At 51.4% G+C, this 10,916-nt stretch overlaps 1 long non-coding RNA gene across 1 annotated transcript; it reads right to left on the bottom strand.

The window, feature by feature from the left end:
- Positions 1 to 987: 987 nt before the first annotated feature.
- On the bottom strand, positions 988 to 9,329 carry LOC101948483 (uncharacterized). The gene is made up of 3 exons (XR_002890240.3): positions 9,193 to 9,329; positions 8,153 to 8,205; positions 988 to 2,640 (listed from the first exon to the last, which is right to left on the bottom strand). It is a non-coding gene; the product is annotated as an uncharacterized LOC101948483 (long non-coding RNA).
- Between the last annotated feature and the right edge of the window lie 1,587 nt (positions 9,330 to 10,916).

Here is a 10,916-nt window from a genome sequence, read left to right on the forward strand (position 1 = left end):
AGGTGGAGGGAATTGAAGTTAAAAAAAATCAAATTGAAAATATGATGCAACTTTTTAACAGAGAATAATTAGCCACTAGGCTGTTGAATGTTACCAAGGGATGTGATTAATCATCACTTAGAGTCTTCAAACAGAGTCTGTCTGTCTTTCGAAAAGATATGGTTTAGTTTAGTGTTTCTCAGGGGGATCACCAAAGGCAATGGTTGCAAGGCATAGAAAATGTTATTACAAACTAAAGCAAATAAATTCTTGCTCCCCACTGACCCTTACCCTTCACAATGTCTCTGCCAACCTCTCAAATCACACACAAATTCTGTGAGTATATCAGTGTTATCATTGACTAATAATAGTAAATAATGTTTACTATTACTTTCATAAATGTGAGAGGTTGCAGAGAATTTTGACATTGAAGAAGTTGTCTCCCACCTGCAAAGCTTGAGAAACACTGATCGAATTCAACCACGTGTTATAGGAATTGCTGGGAGAAATCCTGTGACCTCTGTCACACAGAAGGTCAGACCAGAGGAACATAATGGCCCCTTCCATTCTTAAACTCTATGAATCTATTACAAGGGTTCCTTCTTGATAACATCCATCTACACATTAGAGTTCAGTTAGATGAACTTTCCATACGCTACTCTGCTGACTCTGCTGCACATTCTATTGCAATGGGATGCCCCATAAGACATGGGGGATATGAGGCCGTCCTGCTCCTGCTCTTCACCTGACCCAGCTCCACCCATGGGACTGACCCTTGTGAGCCACAAACACAAAGATTTCTGGGGGACCAGGAAGAGGGGGCATCATGAAGCAGAGTCACAGCTCCCCTCCAGCTGTGCCATCCCCAGAGGAAACGTGTTGGTGCTTAGTTCCTTCTGCTCTGAAAAGCTAAGTCCAGTCTGGATCAAGGCAGTTACTACGCAGGAAGGAGCTCTCCTGAGGCCTGAACCTTTACTGGCTATCGGAACAGGAGACCATTAGCCCAAGTTTCACTGCAAATCATTTTATTGGAGCAGGTTAACAATAAATCACTCAGAGAAGCTCGCGGACTGGAAACCCTTCAATCCTTTCTTGGAAGCCGACATGAGCATGTTGGGATGGAAGAGGTAGGAAACACAGCGGGTTTGTGGAGCCACCTCCATGCTGGAGCTTACTCCTGGATCGATGCCCTGGGTTGGTGCTATGCGCAATGTGCTCTGGTGCACCTCATGCTCGGTTCTTCTTCTCCCATCCTAGATAGTGATCAACTCGATCAACCTTGACATGGCACGTTAGGGCGCAGATGACAAGCACTGTGTGAGATCTCTTAGCCAGTGGCACACCATGATTTTTTCCCTGTTGGTGGGTGCTGATACTAGGAGGTGCTGGAAGTTCCTATCTCCACAAAGAACATGATCCCCTCCCCATCCCCTTTCCCACCCCACATGAACCTGTAGAAACTGGAAATCTCACACTTTCTTTAGACTGTGGTGATCGAGCTTTGCTGATGATCTGTTTGGTTGACTCCTTCTGTTTCATCCATGTGGACATTCCTTTCAATCTGTCTCTGGGTGTCATGGAGATAATGGGGCAGGATAGTCCCAAGGTTGGCTCAAACACCTCTGGGGCCCCCTCTATGATCATAGAATCATAGAAATGTAGAGCTCAGGGAACTCCAGAGGTTGTCTTATCCCAGGAGAAGGGATTGAAAGGAAAATAAATGGCAGACAGGGGCCAGCAGATCCCTGAATAAACCTCCTAGTTAGAGCTGTGTGAAGGATCTGGGAGGGGAGGGAACACCCCAGATGAAGCTGCCGATCAGGGAGAGCGTGAAAGCGACTGGGAGGGTGAGGTCCAGGAGGAAGTTCTGGCACGGCCTTGGGGGACAAACAGCAGGATACCAGGTTATAAAGCACAGCACAGCATGAGCTGCGCTTTCCCAAATTCACTGATTCTGTTGTGTGTGGAGCAATGAAGTGCAAGCATGGGCAGAGCTCTAACTCTGCACCTCCCTGTAGGGGCTCAGCCTATCAATGGCACCCTAGTTTGGCAGGCTCTGCAGCCCTTCGGAACTAGCACAAGCCAGCTCTCAGGGGACGCAAAAATGAAAGCTTGTCATTGAAATCGATTGATTCATAGTTTAGAAGCTGTTCATCTTTCCGGGCAACATAATTCAAGCCACTTCCATCCTCATGTTCACACAATAGCCAGGCACCGCTCTGTACCTTATGGGAAGACACTCGGTCATTGAAAGATCCCTTGCTCAGACTGGTTGCTTCTGTTACCACCTTGATCTCCCCTTCATAGTTGGCATGTTCATACAGGGTGATCTTGGGATTCTTCAGGTTTTCAGTAATCAGCTTGAGAGAACTGATCTTGTCATTCATATCTTTACCAACAAAGTTGTATTCGCCTTCCTCAAACACCAGGAACTTGCCTGAATAATTAGGATGCTCATAGGCCACCCAGGGTTGGCCAGTGACCTTTACAGAGGAGACACAGTGGTCCCACCCTACGGGCTTCAAGTCAGCGATGTCACAAGTGAATTCTTTGGATTTACCATGGAAGTTTATATGCTCATAAATGATGATCCCATTCATTTTGGTGGGTGTGGCAGGATCTTTACGATTGGTTCTTGGAGCAGAAGCAGTTACTGAGAAGCTGTGGAGAGAGAACAGAGAGTCACAGCTTGGGAGGCAACCCCTACTCAGTGGAGACTCTCTGTGCTGGGATGAAAAATCAGGAAATTAGCATAATTTAAAACAACAGATAAATACAGAAACGATTGAACAAAATGTGTGGGAGCATGGGCAAATGTATAGAGGGAATGGGCAAACTCCTTCCTCAAACGTTTAGCCAGCGGGAATAAGAGTAGGGTCTTTTCCCCCACCAGCTTACTCCAGGGTCTATTGCCTGCTCCCAACCTGCAACTCCACAGCCTATGAAGAATTGCAGTCTGCGTCAATGGAAATGTTTTGTTTTGATAAAATTGAATTTTTTCTCTCCAATTTTGACTTAGGACAATACCTCAGGGAAGAGGGGCTGTGCCCAGCTTAAGCCTGGGGGGAGGATTTCTTTTGTGTTTGTTTTGAGAAATTTGTTAAGTTAATAATGCTAATAAAAAGACAGAGTCCCCGAAAGGGTTGTGTTGAAAGAGAGACTGTGTGGAGTTTGCTGAAGGAGCCCAGAAAAAGGGGAAAACAAGGCACTGCAGAGGCACTCCTGGCCACAAGCAGGTGCTGGGGTGGCAGTTGACCTCCTCTCTATAATATAATTAAAATTAATATATAATACATTTCAAATTAGAGATCAAACAGCTGCAAAACTGTGGCAACCAAAGTGTTGCAAAAACCTGCGTCTCAGCTGGAGCATTGTGGGCGCCACATTTCAGGAAAGATGTAGACAAACTGGAAAAAGTCCAGAGAAGAGCAACAAAAATTATCACAGGTCTAGAAACGTGACCTATGAGGGAAGATAGAAAAAATTGGGTTTGTTTCGTCTGGAGAAGGGAAAACAGAGGGGGGACATGATAACAGTTTTCAAGGACATAAAAGGTTGTTACAAGGAAGAGAGTGAAAAATTGTTCTCATTAACCGCTAAGGAGAAGACAAGAAGCAATGGGCTTAAATTGCAGGAAGGGAGGTTTAGGTTGGACTTTAGGAAAAGCTTCCTAACTGTCAGGATGGTTAATTACCTGGGGAAGTTGTGGATTCAACCGTCACCCAAGGTTTTTAAGAACAGGTTAGATTAACACCGGTCAGGAATGGTTTAGTTACTACTTTATCCTGACTTGAGTGCAGGGGACTGGACTAGATGACCTATTGAGATCCCATCCAGTCCTACGTTTCTATGATTCCAGTAAGACTGAACCAGAATTTTTACAGCTCACTGAAAAGCTTTGTTTCAAATTTCATCAAAAACAACACATTCCTGCAGAATGCATGATTTCAATGAACCAGCATTTTCTAACAGAAAAATTTTCTTTCCAAATACTTTTTGACCAGCTCTCATCTCTGTAAAGTTCTCAGAGCATGAAGCAAATGTCTCTTCCAGTGCAGAGAAGCTCACAGGTCACAACCCAGTAAATAGCCTTAGTGTAGGGTTACCATATTTTGAGTGTCCAAAAAGAGGACACTCCACAGGGCCCCGGCCCCAGCCCCAGCATCTCCAGTCTGGCTCGGCTCGGGCCCTGGAGTAGGGTTACCATACGTCCGGATTTTCCCGGACATGTCCGCCTTTTGGGGGCTCAAATCCCCGTCCGGGGGGAAATCCCCAAAAGCCGGGCATGTCCGGGAAAATCGGGAGGGCTCGGCCGGGGCCTCTTTGGCCGGGGCCGGTGCGGGGCCGGGCCGGGGTCGCAGTGCCGGGCCGGGCGGGGAACAGGGGTCGCGGTGCCTGGAGCCGGTCCAGGCCCGCGGGGCTGGGCCGCTGGGGTGTGCGCCGGGCCGGGCTGGGCTGCTGGGGGGGCCGCGGGGCCACGGGGGTGCGCCGGGCCGTGGAGCCGCTGGGGTGCGCCGGGCCGCGGAGCCGGTCCGGGAGCCGGTCCGCGGAGCCGCGGGGGTGCGCCGGGCCGGGCCGGGCCGCTGGGGGGTCCGCGGGGCCGCGGGGGGTGCGCCGGGCCGTGGAGCCGCGGGGGTGCGCCGGGCCGGGAGCCGGTCCGGGGCCGCGGGGCGCGCCGGGCCGCGGGGCCGGGGGGGTGCGCCGGGCCGCGGGGCCGGGGGGGTGCGCCGGGCCGCGGGGCCGGTCTGGGGTTGCGGAGCCGCGGGGGTGCGCCGGGCCGCGGAGCCGCGGGGGTGCGCTGAGCCGGGGGGCCGGTCCGGGGGTCGCGGGGCCCGGGCGTGCGCCAGGCCGTGGGGGTGCGCCGGGCCGCGGGGCCGGGGGGGTGCGCCGGGCCGCGGAGCCGCGGGGGTGCGCCGGGCCGGGAGCCGCGGGGGTGCGCCGGGCCGGGGGGCCGGTCCGGGAGCCGGTCCGGGGTCGCGGGGCCGGGGGGTGCGCCGGGCCGCCGGGGGCCGGCAGTGCTGGGCGGGCCGGGGGTGGTCGGCCGGGGCCGGCACCCCAGGGCCCGAGCCGACCCAGGCTGGAGCCGCCGGGGGTGCCAGCCTGGGCCGCACCTCCTCCCCCCATCCCCCCCCCTTACCTGCTTCAGGCTTCCCGCGAATTAAATGTTCGCGGGAAGCAGGGGAGGGGGCGGAGACTTTGGGGAGGGGGCGGAGTTGGGGCGTGGGCGTGGGCGGGGCTGGGGGCGGGGCTGGGGCCCCGTGGAGTGTCCTCCATTTGGAGGCACAAAATATGGTAACCCTACCCTGGAGTGCCGGCCCTGCGCCAGCTCCCGGCCGAGCACCCCCAGACCAGCAACCCCGGCCCCAGCCCCCGGCCCAGCACTGCCAGCCCCCGGCCCAGCACTGCTGGCCCCGGCCCCCGGCCCAGCACTGCAGGCCCCGGCCCTGGCCCAGCACTGCCGGCCCCCAGCCCCGGCCCAGCACTGCCGGCCCCCGGCCCCTGGCCCAGCACAGCCAGCCCCAGCCCCCGGGACTGCACCCCCGGCCCCGGCCCAGCACCGCCAGTCCCGCTCCCCCAGGCTCCCGTCCCCAGCCCCCGGCCCAGCACTGCTGGCCCCCGGCCCAGCCCCCGGCCCAGCACCCCCGGCCCTGCACCCCCGGCCCTGGCCCCCGGCCCAGCACCCCCGGTCCCCGGCCCTGGGCCAGCACCCCCGGCCCAGCACCACCGGCCCCGACCCGGCCCCCGGCCCCCGGCCCAGCACCTCCCTATTTTCCCAGACATGTTCGGCTTTTTGGGATTTCCCCCCGGACGGGGATTTGAGGCCCAAAAAGCCGGACATGTCCGGGAAAATCCGGACGTATGGTAACCCTACCTTAGTGCAAACGCATCTGGCTTACTAAATATTTCTCACCCACGATATACAATATATACATGGATGTAATAAATACAAAGCAAGTACATGGTGAGCACCATAGCAGCAGCTCCTGTGACTCCTGTTCCGTGGGGTGGCTGGGCTTGGCTTCCCATTCAGTGCATTGTGACCTCTGGGGATGCCGTACTGCTCAGATTGGGCCCAGTCCACCCACTCCCGTATTTTTGTGTGTGGCATTGTGACCTGGCACATGGGGCTCAGCCCCACTCCCTGAAATTTGGCCCCTCATGACAGAGGGTTGGCTGGGTCAAAGGAGAGCAGCACGGCAACCCCAGAGCAGGAAGGCAAGTCCAGTCAGGCCCATGGGACCGTAGCTGCAGGAGCCTGTGAAGGGCTGTATTCCCCACACTTGCCCTGAGAGGTCCAATCAACCAGTTAAGCATGAGCAGGGGAGAGATTTAGGCTGCGAAGGGGCCACTAACTGGAAGCAGGCTCAGCTGAACAGGAACAAGAGGGGCCTGTATAAAGCCCTGAAACAGTGAGGTGACTGGGACAGGCTCTGCAACCCCCCAGGGCAACCCCACCTCCCCGGGGCAGGACTGGACCCTTCCGCCATCAGGCATCCCACACCACTCTTTGGTACATTCTGGTGAACCAATTTGGGGTCACAGTTCACAGGTTGAGAAAAGTTTCTCCACATGGAGACAAGAGGGAGAGAGTGAGCGAGCACATAAATCAAGTTCAGCGTTTGCGTCCAGACTTTGAGCACTGGATATAAATTGACAGAAAATGCCTGTGAGCTCTGAGTAAATGTTGATGAGCGAGAGGTGGAGAGGCCATCTCAGGGCTCCTCCCACCAGGGACTGGGAGCGGGAGGCAGAGCAAACCCCAATATCCACAAGGCTTTTCCTCCTTCAGACTGAGGTTTTGGATGAAGAGAAAAAGACACTGCCCACCCCTGATTTCCCACATGCTGGGGAGGAGGGAGGAGTGTACCTGCTGCTATCTCTTCCCCTCTGGGATTTTGGGAAAGAGTTGGCTGGGAACGGATGGGGAAGCAGGGAGAAAGGGGACTGAAGAGAGAGGACACAACACAGGAGAAGAAGAGAGGGGCTATGCGCAAGGGGGAAGAGCTAGAGAGAGAAGATGAGAGAAAGGGAAGGAATGTGAGAGAATCGAGAAAGAGAGACAGGGTCATGATGAAAGCAGGGAGCGAAAGAAGAATGGATTTTGAGCCTGCAGAATCTAGTGCTTTGGTGTAAAGTGTTTGCATTTACTGGGCCAGATTCACAGGGCCAGCTCCAGGGTTTTGGCCATCCCACGCAGCCCAAAAAAAGCCGCGATCGCGATCGCGATCTGCGGCTGCAATTCGGCGGAAGGTCCGAGCGGGCGTGAGGGACCGTCCGCCGAATTGCCGCCGAATAGCTGGACCTGCCGCCCCCTCTCTGGAGTGGCTGCCCCAAGCACCTGCTTCCAAGCTGGTGCCTGGAGCCAGCCCTGCAGATTCACCACCAATGTAATGCAATCTTACATACACAATAGAAGGATTTATGCTGATTTATTCTGACATAAATTAGCAACGTTCCCTATGGATAGGAACTCTGATGAGCACCAGGTTATAGCTGTATAAAGCTGACATAATTCCACTGTTGTGTGATGAAAGGGAGCCGAAGAGCCCAGAAGTGGATGGTCGTGGCAGAGAATGGGGCCTGGCCAGGGTCTCCATTGTACATAGAGCTGATTGGGCATTTTCTATTGAAATGATTTTTGGACAATTTCTAAAAAATCTAAATTTTCAATGGGAAATTTTCAATTTTGCTGAATTTTTTGGGGGAAATCGAAACAAAACGTTTCATTTCCGGGCTGTTCAACAGTACACCGCTTCCGCCTAGAGTGCCTTAATGGTTCATGGGAGTCATAGTTCAGGTGCTTTGTGCCCCCATTCTCAACTATTACCTGGACCCTTACCCAGACTACATTCCCATGATGCATTGTGGTCTCCCTTCTGACAGAGCCACATGGCGCATCAGGGAGATGTATTCTTGGCAGGGAACTTGCCCCATAGGGAAGAATGAAAGCATGAGGTACCCCAAACTACCTGTCCCATGAGGCAATAAGCAAATGCAGTTCAATGTCAAACTGACTTGAAACAAAATGTTTCAACATTTACTAAACAAATTCTTTTGTGAAATTTTTTGATATTTTTCCAATTTGGGACATAAACAAATGTCAAATTATTACAATTTCCTATGAGCCAAATTCCTATTTTGTCTCAGCTACATTCATGCAGTATGTACTCACCTCCTGTAGTGTGTGCTCTTCTGCCTCCTCCTACTGGCCCCAATTCAGGAAACCTGTGAAGATTAGACTATTACAAAGCTGTAAGAATATGGATTTAAGAGCCTAACTTCAGGCACTCAACTGAAATTTTTCATGTTAACTTCTGTGCCTTAGTTTCCCCATCTGCACAAGAGGAATATTAATACTTCCCTTATTCTTCTTCGTGATGATTAAGTACTTAAGGATTGTAAAGCAAAGCTAAAAGTCACCTGAATTCACATAAAAATCTCCAGTGGCCAATCCCCCCTCTCTCTCCCACCCCACCCCCATCTTATTGAAACAATTGGCCGTTGAAAATGTTTTAATGTTGATGTGCACAAAGCCCAGCACAAGCAGGTTGCTCTTCTTCTTCTTCAACAGAAGAATTAAAGATCACAAACAGACATTTCCTTACTGTGAGCATTTCTTGCCTATAACATACTGTTATGCTGGAGGTTGGGTGGCTCCCACCAAGCGTGTCTTTGATCTACAGGCAGTCAAACACCTCATTGAAGCTATGGGCATGGCATCCACCTTTCACTCAGGCTAAATAACATAGCAGTTAAATACCCATTTGTTTAATGACCACTGGAAAAATGGAAGCCACCACCCAAAGACTAGACTGGATGCAAACACAAGGGCTGCGGATTGATTTGTGAGGAGCTGTGTGTGTATCTGTAAGTTAGAAGGAGCCACAAAGCAGGGAAAGAGAGTTTTTCTTCATTCCTGTAGTATCTGCCACCTCTTCCTACAAAGTAAATATTCTCTCCCGTTCCTATAGTATGTGGTGTGGTCTCCCCCTGTCAGAAGTTGTGCTCTCAGAAACCACCTTCCCAAAATACAGGAGGTGCACTCTCATGCCTGGTGGTAGCACAAACATCTCCTCCCTACAGAATCATCTCAGGGGATGTGGTGAGCTCGTGTGAACCATGCATACTAAACCCACAAACACTCTGTCATTCTTCTCTAGGTGCTTTCATCAGCTTTCCAGACAAAGCATAATAACAAATAACAATTTCTACCTTGGCTTCTGGCTTCAGCTTCTGACACTTGGGAGCTCTCAATGCACCTTCCTATCCAGCTGCTGCTGCAGACAGGACATACCCTCTCCAACCGGCTTTATACCCGAACATCGGCTGCTCACTATCGCAATATTACATAGCTGCCCAATAGGAGTTCACCACTTGTGCTATCTATGTCCAGAAGCAACTGAGTGCCCCAGGATAATGCCATAAATGGTAACAACAATGTGATTGAAGGATTTCTTTTGCAATATTTATTCTGCAGAAAAGGACCTGGGGTTAGAGTGGACAAGAAGCTGGATATGAGTCAGAAGTGTGCCCTTGTTGCCAAGAAGGCCAACGGCATATTGGGCTGTATTAGTAGAAGCATTGCCAGCAGATCGAGGGAAGTGATTATTCCCCTCTATTCAGCACTGGTGAGGCCACACCTGGAGTATTGTGTCCAGTTTTGGTTCCCCCACAACAGAAGGGATGTGGACAAATTGGAGAGAGTCCAGCAGAGGGCAACAAAAATGATTACAGGGCTGGGGCACATGACTTATGAGGAGAGGCTGAAGGAACTGGGGTTATTTAGACTGCAGAAGAGAAGAGTGAGCGGGGATTTGATAGCAGCCTTCAACTACATGAAGGGGGATTCCAAAGAGGATGGAGCTCTGCTGTTCTCAGTGGTGGCAGATGACAGAACAAGGAGCAATGGTCTCAAGTTGCAGTGGGGGAGGTCTAGGTTGGATATTAGGAAACACTATATAACTAGGGGCAGAGTGAAATGATTGACAAGGGAAAGCCTGGGAAGAAGAGCAAGTCTGACCAACAGAGAATGAGATGCCCTTCCCTGGGAGCCCTAGAGAGAGGAGAAGCCATTTTGGGGGTAGTCTGGAGCCAGCCACAGAAAGGGCAGGCCTGGCTGTGTGGGGATCCAGAAGAACCCAGTCCTGTCCATCCAAACTAGTAAAGAGATTGGCACAAAGGAGGTAACCAGGTGGATAGGGGGCATTACATAGCTTTATCTGTGGAGGATTGATTGTTTCAAATCAGGGCCACATTAAACGGAAGCAAATAAATAGGCGCACAGCATCTTCTCGAGAGCCAATCATTGTGCAATATTAACAATGTTTGATTTTCCGACCTCCACCGTGTGTGTGTGTTCTGTGTTTGACACTGTGGAACTGTTTCAATCCAGAGCTGTAGGACACAACAATCACGTAAAGCGTTAGTGTTTAACAGAAATAAGTACCCAAAAAAATACTGAGTGGATTGATAAACCGATGTAAATCAGTAAAAACTGAACTCCTTCAATGAAAAAAATGGTAATTTATCAGCAAAAATCGGTAAAAACTGAAAACATGGAACGCTACCTGTCATATACAGGAGGGCAGATGAGACATTGTGATTTTCTTTTCTGGCCTTAAGCTCTGTGACTCTATTGCCACATGCAAATGCTGCAGCTTCTATTTCCCTAATGAAAAAATACTTTAGGCTCCTTTATAGTTTGTTCCTTTAGTTGCAGCTGAGATCTATGGTACATCATAACACACTGCCTGATTAACAGGTCATAAACTCTCCTGGGCTGATCAAAATCCTGGCCATGTGATTTGTCATAAGAGCATCTTATGACTTGAAAACATTCACTTTACATATGAAGAGGGTTCTTCTTTTCTGGTGTTCACTTTGCCTTCTTCCTCTTTGGTAGTTTTGATATGAAGTAACTGGCAACCTCAAGGATT

The sequence above is a fragment of the Chrysemys picta genome, chromosome 1, assembly GCF_011386835.1.
Source record: "Chrysemys picta bellii isolate R12L10 chromosome 1, ASM1138683v2, whole genome shotgun sequence".
Lineage (NCBI taxonomy): Eukaryota > Metazoa > Chordata > Testudines > Emydidae > Chrysemys > Chrysemys picta.